The 10,597-nt window shown below is 45.0% G+C and overlaps 1 non-coding gene across 1 annotated transcript; it reads right to left on the bottom strand.

The window, feature by feature from the left end:
• Positions 1-5,529: 5,529 nt before the first annotated feature.
• On the bottom strand, positions 5,530-5,645 carry LOC131918196 (U5 spliceosomal RNA). The gene has a single exon (XR_009380921.1). It is a non-coding gene; the product is annotated as a U5 spliceosomal RNA (small nuclear RNA).
• Positions 5,646-10,597: the final 4,952 nt, after the last annotated feature.

The raw sequence follows: 10,597 nt of genomic DNA, 5'->3' as shown, positions 1-10,597 counted from the left end.
GCTCATGCAAGTCACAGTGTGTAAACAAGAAAGAGGGTAAGGAGGGTTTGGCCTACCAATGTTGGAAAAGTGAACTACTAACACCCTCTGTGTTCGATTTCCACAGAGATAATTGTAAGTGATGGCTTATTTTAGCTCATGGTTTTAGAAGTCCAAAACCATGATGTCATAGACTCATTGCTTCTAGGCCTCTGCTGGAGTCTTGGATGGCAATGGCAGGAAGCATGTTAACACAGCACTTACTTTATGGCCAGGAAATAACAACGTGGAAGGGTTGGGGTCCCAATATTGCTTTCAATGTCACATCATCAGTGACCTCACTTCCATTAGGCTCCACCACTTAAAGGTCCTACCACCTCCCAAGAGCACCACGGACTGGGGATGTCTTCAAATACCAGAGCCTTTGGGAGGTACTCCATATTCCAACCTTAGCAAACTTTGAAGACCATTCAATAAGATTGCAAAGGATTTGGCTGCCAAGGCTGAACAGTTCCCAGATGCTGTGGACAGATGCCTCCACCCCACCCCCACCCCAGCAGGGATCAGATGCACTCCACAGCCACTCTCTTAATGTAGTACATTGAGACAGAGACAGAAATATGAGAGACAGGAAGTAAAGCAGTGAAGCTGCTACAATCCATATTAGGAAAGGTGTGGTCACACACAGAACTTACTGGAAAGAAAACTCCCCAAATTCCTGAGGGGTCTTTGTTGCTAAGGACTCCAGAGAGCCTATGGCTTCGAAGTCCCAAACCTGTTTGGGCAGAAGAACTCCAAAAACTTGTGCTCTCACAGCAGATTTGATCCTGAGGAAAACTGAATGGGGAGCATCCTGCTGGGAGGCAGATCCAGGTCCACTGGGAAGGGGCAGGGGAGGGGCCTTGGAAAAGCATGCTCTTGGGATTGTGTCACCCCAGAGGCCTCAGCTGTTGCATGTCCTCCCTTTCTCCTAAAATGAACTTAGTGGTGAGCATTCCATCCATGCGCCATCCTTTTTTTGGATTGGGGAAAAGAGCTTAGATTCTACTGGAGAACACAGTCTGCGATGTGGTAAGAGTAAACTGGGATGATCTAGGAAAGAAACACTGCCCAGAGGTAGAACAGGAAGTGCAAAGGCCCCGAGACAGAGCACAGTGGCATGATTCAAAGAACAGAACAGCTGGTGCATGGAGAGATGGGTCAGCAAGGGCTGCACTGACTTCCTTCACTTTCAACCCTCGTGCAGGAGTGAGTGCACCAAGGATTTCTGAGCAGGGCAAACATGATCTGCTTGACTGTTTTCTTCTCTCTCTGCCTCTCTGTCTCTGTCTCTCTCTCTATTTTTTGAGATAGGTTTTCTCTGTGTACTCCTGACTTTCCTGCAACTCACTCTGAAAACCAGGGATCCTCCTACCTCTGCTCCAAGTGCTGGGACTACAGGCCTGTGCCACCACACCCAGCTTCCTTTTTCTCTTTTACATAGACCAGCAAACACAGAAAATACAATCTAGTTTCGCTACAAATTAAAAACAAACAAACAAAAAAGTTTTACAGTGAGACTCTGTCTCAAAAAAAAAAAAAATTGATTTGCCAGGTGGCAGTGGTGGCGCACGCCTTTAATCCCAGCACTTGGGAGGCAGAGTAAGGCAGATCTCTGTGAGTTCCAGGCCAGCCTGGTCTACAGAGCGAGATCCAGGGCAGGAGCCAAAACTACACAGAGAAACCCTGTCTCAAAAAAAACCAAAAAGAAAAAGAAAAGAAAAGAAAAGAACCCCCCCCCCTAAAAAAATGGATTAACAATTGGAGGAATGGAGTGATGGTGGCTGAGCAGTTCAGAGCACTGTTCCTTCAGAGATTCCATCCCAGAGCACCCACATGTTGGCTCACACCTGTCTGAAACTCCAGTTCCAGAGGATCTGATGCCCTCTTCTGGTCCCTGGAAGCACTGCTTGCTCATGGTGCACAGACATGCATGCAGGCAGAACACCCACACACACAAAATAAATCAATAGAAAAAATTTTAATTAAAACCTTTGGCTTAAACTGGGCAGTGGTGGCTTGTGCCTTTAATCCCAGAACTCAGAGGCAGAGGCAGGCGGATCTCTGTGAGTTCAAGGCCAGCCTGGTTTACAGAGTGAGTTCCAAGACAGCCAGAGCTACACAGACTCTGTCTAGAAAAACAAAAGCAAACAACTCTTCATGTCAGGCTTCGCTCTTTATCTTTCATGTCACTGAACCTGTGTTACATCTCAAGGAGACAGAAACAAGGACTTTATAGTTTGGTCTGTTCTTTTTCACTGCAGGCACTCAGGTTCCATGCAGTTGAGTCATGTGTATTCATGGTCATTGTTTTATGTCTAGAAACAACATGGAATTTCAAAAATGGTAATAATAACCATGTTAACAAAACCTCTAGCCATTTCATTTTTACATTTTAAAAATCTTAGCCACGTGTGGTGGTGCATTGCCTTTAATGCCAGCACTCCGGAGGCAGAGGTAGGCAGATTTCTGTGAGTTCGAGGCCAGCCTGGTCTACAAAGCAAAGTTTCAGGACAGCCAGGGTGGTTACATAGAGAAATCCTGTCTCAAATAAACAAACAAACAAATAAAATAAAGACTTATATACCACATTAAGTGATATCTGATCTTTGAGGTGTCACACACCTTTGATCCCAGCACTCTGGAGGCAGAGGCAAGAGGATCTCTATGAGTTCAAGACCAGCCTGGTCTACATAGGAAGTTCCAGGCCAACCAGGACTACATAGTGAGACACTGTCTCAAAAAGGGCTAGGGTGGGTGCTGGAGAGATGACTCAGCAGTTTAGAGCACTTATTGCTGTTGCAGAGGACCCAGGTTCTATTGTCAGAACCCATATGGCACCTAACGTTGGTAACTCTAGTAACTCCTCTTCTGGCCTCCAAGGGCACCAGGCATGAACTGATATACAGACATGTATGCAGGCAAAACACCTATATACACATAAAATAAAAATAATAACTAAATCTTTTTAAAAAGAGAGGGAGAGAGCAAAAGCTGGACGTGGTTAGCACAGACCTTTAATTCTAGCACTCAGGAGGCAGAGGCAAGCGGGTCTCTGTGAGTTCAAGGATAGTTTGGTTTACAGAGCTAGTTTTATGACAGCCAAGGCTACACAAAGAAACCTTGTCTCAAAAAAACAAAATAAATAATAAATTAATAAATAAATAAATGAATGAATAAATGCTAAAAAAATACCCATATACATAAAATAAATAAATTAATTAAATTCTAGTTTAAAATCTCTCTGTGTGTATATCTTAATGTTTGCCAGGGTTTCTCTGTGTAGCTTTGCACCTTTTCCTGGAACTCACTTTGGAGACCAGGCTGGCCTCGAACTCACAAAGATCCACCTGCCTCTGCCTCCCGAGTGCTGGGATTAAAGGCATGCGCCACCACTGCCCGACTACTCTTTTTTCATAATGGAAATGACAGGAGATGCAATTCCAACAAGCAGTCACATGCAGAATATAGGTAAGCTTACTCCATGTAATTTCACCAGAGACCTATGTTATTAACTCTTTTCTTTTTAAAGCTAGTATCTTACATTTTAGTTTTGTTACAAGCATGGATCTGAGTTTGGAGAGCACTGAATTCCAGATTCTTGTGTCTGAGAACCAAGGACTACACCAACACATGGTTCCAAATGCCTCCAAAGTGCTAGCCCTGAGACCAGGACCCTTTATAGGTTATTTACACAGAATCTGCCTCTCCCAAGTCTCTGTAACACTGGCTCGTCTCCAGTCTCCTCTGTTACATGAAGTGCGGATGAGGAGGGCATTCTAGTCTTTCTCTGACACAGCTTATTCTCCACGTTAGCCTTGATGTGATTTTCTCTAGCCTGTTCTCCTTGTCAACTTACAAAGGTGTCATTAAAGTCTGATTGCCTGCCTGCTTGTGCCACCCTTCTAAGAACAAAGCCCCAAACCCAGAATTCTCAAGGTTCTTACCTTGGCCCATTTAGGACATGGAGGCAGCTGCTCTTTGGGAAGCCTGCAGCCACGCCTTTAGGTACTTTACTCATTTTGTGGGCTTTCATCTTTGCGTGTGTGGGTGGATGTTTTCATGCCCATGTGTGTACATCTGTGTGAGTGCATCTGTCTGGAGGTGTGCATGCATATGTGCCCATGTGTGTACATCTGTCTGGAGGTGTGCATGTATATGTGTACATGTGTGTGCATCTGTGTGAGTGCATATGTCTGGATATGTGCACTGTGTGTGCAGAGGCCAGAGATGAAATCAGGTTTCTTTCTCAGCTGCTTTTTGAACCAAGGTCTCTCACTGAACCTAGAGCTAACTGATTTGTTTAGACTGGCCATCCATCTCCAGGGGCCCTATCTCTGCCTCCTAGTACTGAGGTTACAGGCACACTGCTGCGCTGACTTTTTTTTTTTTTTTTTTAGTTTTTGAAACAGTCTCACTACATAGCTCTGGCTGACCTGGGATTCTCTATGTAGACCAAGCTGGCCTCAAACTCACAGAAATCTGCCTGCTTCTGCCTCTGCCTCCCGAGAGCTGGGATTAAAGGTGTGCAACACCACACCATGCCTAGCTTTCACTTGGCTTTTTTCATGGATGCTGGAAATCCAAACTCTGGTCCTCCTGCTGTGTGTCAAGCACTTTACCAACCAAACCATCTTCTCCTCCCTGTCTTTTTCCATTTAAAAAATAGTTATTTTCCCAACATGGCAGAGACCTAAAGGGCCTTCGTGAAAAACTCTCCCCTTCTGATGCCAATGGGGATTGAGAACCCAATATGGCCAACTTTGGCAAGCATTAACATAAGCCTAGGAACGGTAACCATGCGGTTAGATTCTCCAGAAGGTAATGTATGGTAACTGCTTTTTCAAGTATATTTGAGAACGTGTCACCCAGGCACCTTGGAGATTAAGGATAACCCTGAAGGTCACTGACCTCTATTTGTTAACAGCTGCATGCCAGCTAAGTCTTTTCATTTTCAAAATCCTCTTCGAGCTGGTGTAATACATACTTTTCAGGAGTGGCTCTGTGCAACATTTATTGGCCTCCTGAAATTCATTTAGCCCCCTTTGAAGATACCTTAAAATTTATCAGCCTAAGCATGGGCTACAGAGTGAATTCCAGGAAAGGCACAAAGATACAACACAGAGAAACCCTGTCTTCAAAAACAAAAAACAAACAAACAAAAAAAACCTGTGGATTAAAAAATATTTTGAGCGGGTCGGTGGTGGCACACGCGCCGTGAGTTGAGGCCAGCCTGGTCTACAGAGCAAGATCCAGGACAGGCACCAAAACTACACAGAGAAACCCTGTCTTGAACCTACCCCCCTAAAAAAAATCTTTTGAGAAGGCTAATAATGGGTAGACTTGTGAGCAACACCATGGAAGCCAGGCGGTGTGTGAGCCTAAGTCTTAACGAAACTTTTCAAAGTATCAGGTCGCCAAAACTCATGGAGAAAAACTGTCCTGGGAAATCCTTTGCCAACTGTCCACCATGCTCAGAAATATTAACTCTACTTTTGAACCAGCAATGGTAGCCCTGCATAAGCAGGACCTCAAAAAATTAGTTTAAGACTCAGAGTTGTTCCTCTCCACGGAAATCTTTAGTAAAAGGCGAAAGATTTATACGCTCTGAACAGAAACCAGAGTATAACCTCACACTTACGCCTACCATCCTCGGATGCCTGCAACTCCTACATAACCAATGGGAACTAGTGCCACAAAATAAGTGGTCAATGACTTCTGCTTTCCTCTCACAGGAAGTCTCTCGAAGCTGCATCACTATTCAGAAAACAAAATGAAAAAGAAAAGAAGTAAAAGAGTTTACACTTTTAAATGAAAGCGCGGGTCTGTGTGCAATGCATTGTGGGTATGTAAAAGAGGTTGAGTCACAAGCTGGGTTTCCAAAGCCCCAGCTTTTGGCCCTGGGCTAGCTAGAGCTGGGCCACCATCTGGGACAGGGCGAAAGCCGTATTTACAGGAGTATACACACCAACCACAAAGTCGGACTTTTCAGGAAGGGGTCTCCGAAGTCCCATCCTTAGAGAGGGAGCTATTGGCAGCTGACAGCTACTGAGGAGGGAGACCGTGATAGGTTGCTCCTGCCTCAGTATGACTCCACACCCATGTGCATTTGGGCAGCACTAGTTGGACTCAGGAGGTTAATAAGAACTTGATAACAACCACAAAACAGTAAATAGATATAAAATAATAAAATTTATAATTAAAAAATAAATAAATAAAAAACATTATTCTCTTCTCTGCCTATGGACCTAGTATCCACATTTCTATGCACAAATCAGGAAAAAAAAAATTTATCTAGCTGGGTGTTGGTGGCGCACGCATTTAATCCCAGCATTTGGGAGGCAGAGCCAGGAAGATCTCTGCGAGTTCGAGGCCAGCCTGGGCTACCAAGTAAGCTCCAGGAAAAGCGCAAAGCTACACAGAGAAACCCTGTCTCGAAAAAACCAAAAAAAAAAATAAAAAATTATCAGCCTAAATGTAGCCATTATAAGACCATTAGTTATGCTCCTTGTGAGCTGCCTGTTTTTCCTTTATGGTTCTTAGTTGTTCTTTTGCAGAGCTGCCTGATTAAGTCATGCTGGGATCAAGAAAAATGGACCTTGGCGGTTTGTGTTCCTGGAGTTGTATCCATGCCAGTGGATGCCCACACACTCCAGAAGAGAATTTGACATTGCTGCTGCTGTTGTTGCTGTTATAGCAGATGCGGCCACCACTGCTACTGTTTCTGGGATTACCATTTCATAATTGCTTACTACAGCTAGCACAGTGGAGACCCTGGCAGCAAAAGTAGCTACCACAGTTAATTAATCTTTCATTTTATTGGGCATGATAAATTTAATTCAATAGTTATATACATTTCAATTGACTTTTAAAATTATAAATTTATAAACTCAAGTTCCATTTGCCTTTGGGATACCATCTTACAAGGACTCCAATTTGCAGTAAGGCTCATTAAGGAAGGGAATGGCTCAGTTGCCTTTAGCCTACTGACTATGGGTGGGTTAGGACTTCTGTTGGTCTTTTCTGTGTCAAACACACAGATTGCAAGCCCAGCACCACTTTGAGATCTTTGGCAGCAGTTAACTCTGCAGCTCACACACGATTGAGCCTGTATGATAATGAGTATTCAGAGACAGGTAATGCCTGGGAGGTACTCCCCAACCTAAGACACAGTGCCTGTGTGGCCTAGGCAGGCGTCTCCATGACGGGTAAGGTGACCTGCTGACGTCCCATGCAACCTAAGTCAGAAGCTCATTTTTTAGTAAAAGGGGGACCTGTGAGGCCCTGGCCCCCATTTTGGATAACTGTTGCCTTGCTTGCTGACCTTGACCTTGATATCCTCCCTATGCTAATTCCTTCCCGGGTTTCACCTCCTGAATGCTTAAGAGAAGTTCCTTGTCTATGTATCCTGCATAATGGGCGTTAACAGCTTAGATGCAAGATTGTAAAACATCTGTAGCGGCCGGGCGGTGGTGGCGCACGCCTTTAATCCCAGCACTCGGGAGGCAGAGCCAGGCGGATCTCTGTGAGTTCGAGGCCAGCCTGGGCTACCAAGTGAGTTCCAGGAAAGGCGCAAAGCTACACAGAGAAACCCTGTCTCGAAAAACCAAAAAAAAAAAAAAAAAAAAAAAATCTGTAGCAAACTTCTGCCCTCTGGGGTTCTCCCATTGTGCTGTAAGCCTGTATTCAAGACCTCTTCCCTCCTTCAATAAACGACATTCGGCATTAAAAAAAAAGTTATTTTATTATTTACTTACATGTACATGTATGTGTATGTGTGTGAGTATTGGTGCCCCATGGAGGCCTCAAGAGAGTACCAGACACCCTGGAGCTGGAGTTACAGGTGGTTATGAACTGCCCAGCATGGGTGATGAGAACTGAATCTAGGTCCTCTGGAAGACAGCAAATGCTCATAACTGCTGAGACTTTCTCCCTGTTTAAAATATCTCCAGTCCTGCTACAAACTAGTTCATTCTAAAATTATTTTTGAGTAGAAACCACAAATCCCGGTTCAGCTTTGGTGGGAGTCTCTGAAAAGGACTCCTCAAGCCACAGCAGTGACAGTGTGGAGCTCTGTCCCTGCTCCTGTGGACACTGACAGTGTCACCTTTGTATTCTACATGATGCCATCCTTGATCTAACACTGGCTCCTGGTATTTTTTTATCCCAAGACTGGGTAGTCTTTTTATCTCATTTCACCACTTGGAATTTTCTTGTTTGTTGACTGGTCAGTACACCTTCAGTCCTCCAGGGTAGAGCCACAGCTGTCTTGGTCATTGCTAAAACTCCATGGCACAGTGCTTTGCAAAGGAAGTACTTAGTCTCTGTCTTGGTCTTTTTTGTTTGGTTTGTTTTTTGAGACAAGATCTTAGGTAGCCCAGGCTGGACTAGAACTTATTATGTAGCTGAGGATGGTCTTGAAACTCCTAATCCTCCTAACTCTACCTCCCAAGTTTTGGGTTTACAGATGTGCACCATCCATACCTGGCAGTGTGTGCAGTGTGTGTGTGTGTGTGTGTGTGTGTGTGTGTGTGTGTGTGTGTGTGTTAGCAGGGATGAATCAAGGAATTCAGGGCCTTGTACATGCTAGACAAGTATTCTCATACTGAGCTAATTTTTTTGTTTTGAGACAGGGTTTCTCTGTGTAACAGCTCTGGCTGTCCTGGAACTTGCTTTGTAGACCAGGCTGGCCTTGAACTCACAGAGATTTTCCTGTCTTCTCAGTGCTAGGATTAAAGGCATGAGCCACCACTGATGGTCCGTAAAATTTTTGTTGGTGATGTTGTTGTTTGTGAGGTTTTTTGTTGTTGTTGTTGTTGGTTTTTTTTTTGGTTTTTCGAGACAGGGTTTCTCTCTGTAGCCCTGGCTGTCCTGGAACTCACTCTGTAGACCAGGCTGGCCTCAAACTTGGAGATCTGTCTGCCTCTGTTTCCCGAGTGCTGGGATTAAAGGCATGGACCACCACTGCCCAGAAGTAAAATTTTTTTTAATGTATAAATAACCTAGTTATTTACCTAGTTAGTGCTCAACCCAAGACTCAAGTCCAGGCCTTCTTCCCCTACTCCTAGCTTGGACATTTCTCTGTGTATCACTGGCTCCCTGGACCCTCTCTAGAAGATTCCAGGAACTTGTAAGCAGCCCCCAAATCTCGGGTTCCAGGCAAGTCTCCATTTCATAAGAGGATGCATGGTCTGCAGGCCTATAACACTGCAGTGTTGTAGTGTTGTACTGTTTCCTGTATCCACCGTGAGCTATGAGAACCATCTGTCTTCACACTGACATTCTTCAGCAGAGTAAAGCCCAGAATACGGGCCTTCCTTAACTGGGAGTGCCTGCCTTCTATGGAGCAACCAGTCCAGCCACAGAGTGCAGGGGTTTGGCCTCAGACCACAGACCCACCCGCTTCCACATCAGCCACAAAAGGCCTAGGCCCCGAGAGAAGGAGGAGCCATTAGAGGTAGGACTTAAGGCATTGCCTTGGCTCTCCTTACAGCTGCTGTCTGTATCAGCAGCCTGTTGTACAGCTGTGCTATGTGGGTGGCCTGACTTTCCCTTATAAATAAGTGTAGGTTAGCGGTCAGATGGCACCCAATCCGACACAGCAGCAAGGGGCCGGGCTCAAAGATAGAGTCCTTACCTAGAAAGTGTGAGGCCCTGGGTTCCATCCCCAACACTGGGAAATAATGCCCCTAGCACTATGATGAGTGGACAAAGGTTTATACTCAGTTAATTTCTCAACTGTGATGGTGCCTGGGTCTTCCGGCCATTGCAAGTTCACCACTTATCTGAGGCTGAAGCCCCATAGTACATTCATCTTCTGTCTTAGGATTTCTGTTACTGTGATAAAACACCATAGCCAAAATGAACTTGGGAACTGAATGAAATGAGGACATGACCACTCCAAGGTATGGCTGAGGGGAAGGTTTTTCTTGTAGCTATGAGGAAGTACAGCCAAAAGCATCTGGAAGATTCCAGAGCAGGGAGAGAAAGTAGTAATTAAACATGACCAGGAGACTGAACTGAGCCATGAAAGTGGGGGGTGCGGGAGTGAGAGAGGAAAACAAGAGAGGGAGCAAAAGAGACCAAGAGAAGGGAAGGGAGCGTGGTGAGAAGAGCTGACAGCGACAGCATAGACTCTGTACCAAGTACTTGAGATACTGAGAGATGTCAGAATGCTCTTGGGTATGCTAATAGGTGCCACAGTTAACCATTTGTCCCCAGTTTCTTTTGGACCTGACAGGGAGGAAAGGGTTAATTTCTGCTTACATATCCTAGGTCACAGTCCATCACTGAAGGCAAGTCAGGGCCAGAACTCTAGGCAGAAACTGAACCAGAAGCCATGCAGGAACATTGCTTATTGGCTTCCTCCTCATGGCTTGCTCAGCCTTTATTTACTTATTTTTTTCTTTTCTTTTTCTTTGGTTTGATTTTTCAAAACAGGGTTTCTCTGTGTATCTCTGGCTGTCCTGGAACTCACTCTGAAGACCAGGCTGGCCTCAAACTCGGAGATCCACCTGTCTCTGCCTCCTGAGTGCTAGGATTTAGCCTGCTTTCTTATATAATCCAGGACCACTGGCCC

Source organism: Peromyscus eremicus, chromosome 8a (assembly GCF_949786415.1).
Source record: "Peromyscus eremicus chromosome 8a, PerEre_H2_v1, whole genome shotgun sequence".
Taxonomy (NCBI): domain Eukaryota; kingdom Metazoa; phylum Chordata; class Mammalia; order Rodentia; family Cricetidae; genus Peromyscus; species Peromyscus eremicus.
This window is presented reverse-complemented; position numbering and strand designations above follow the sequence as displayed.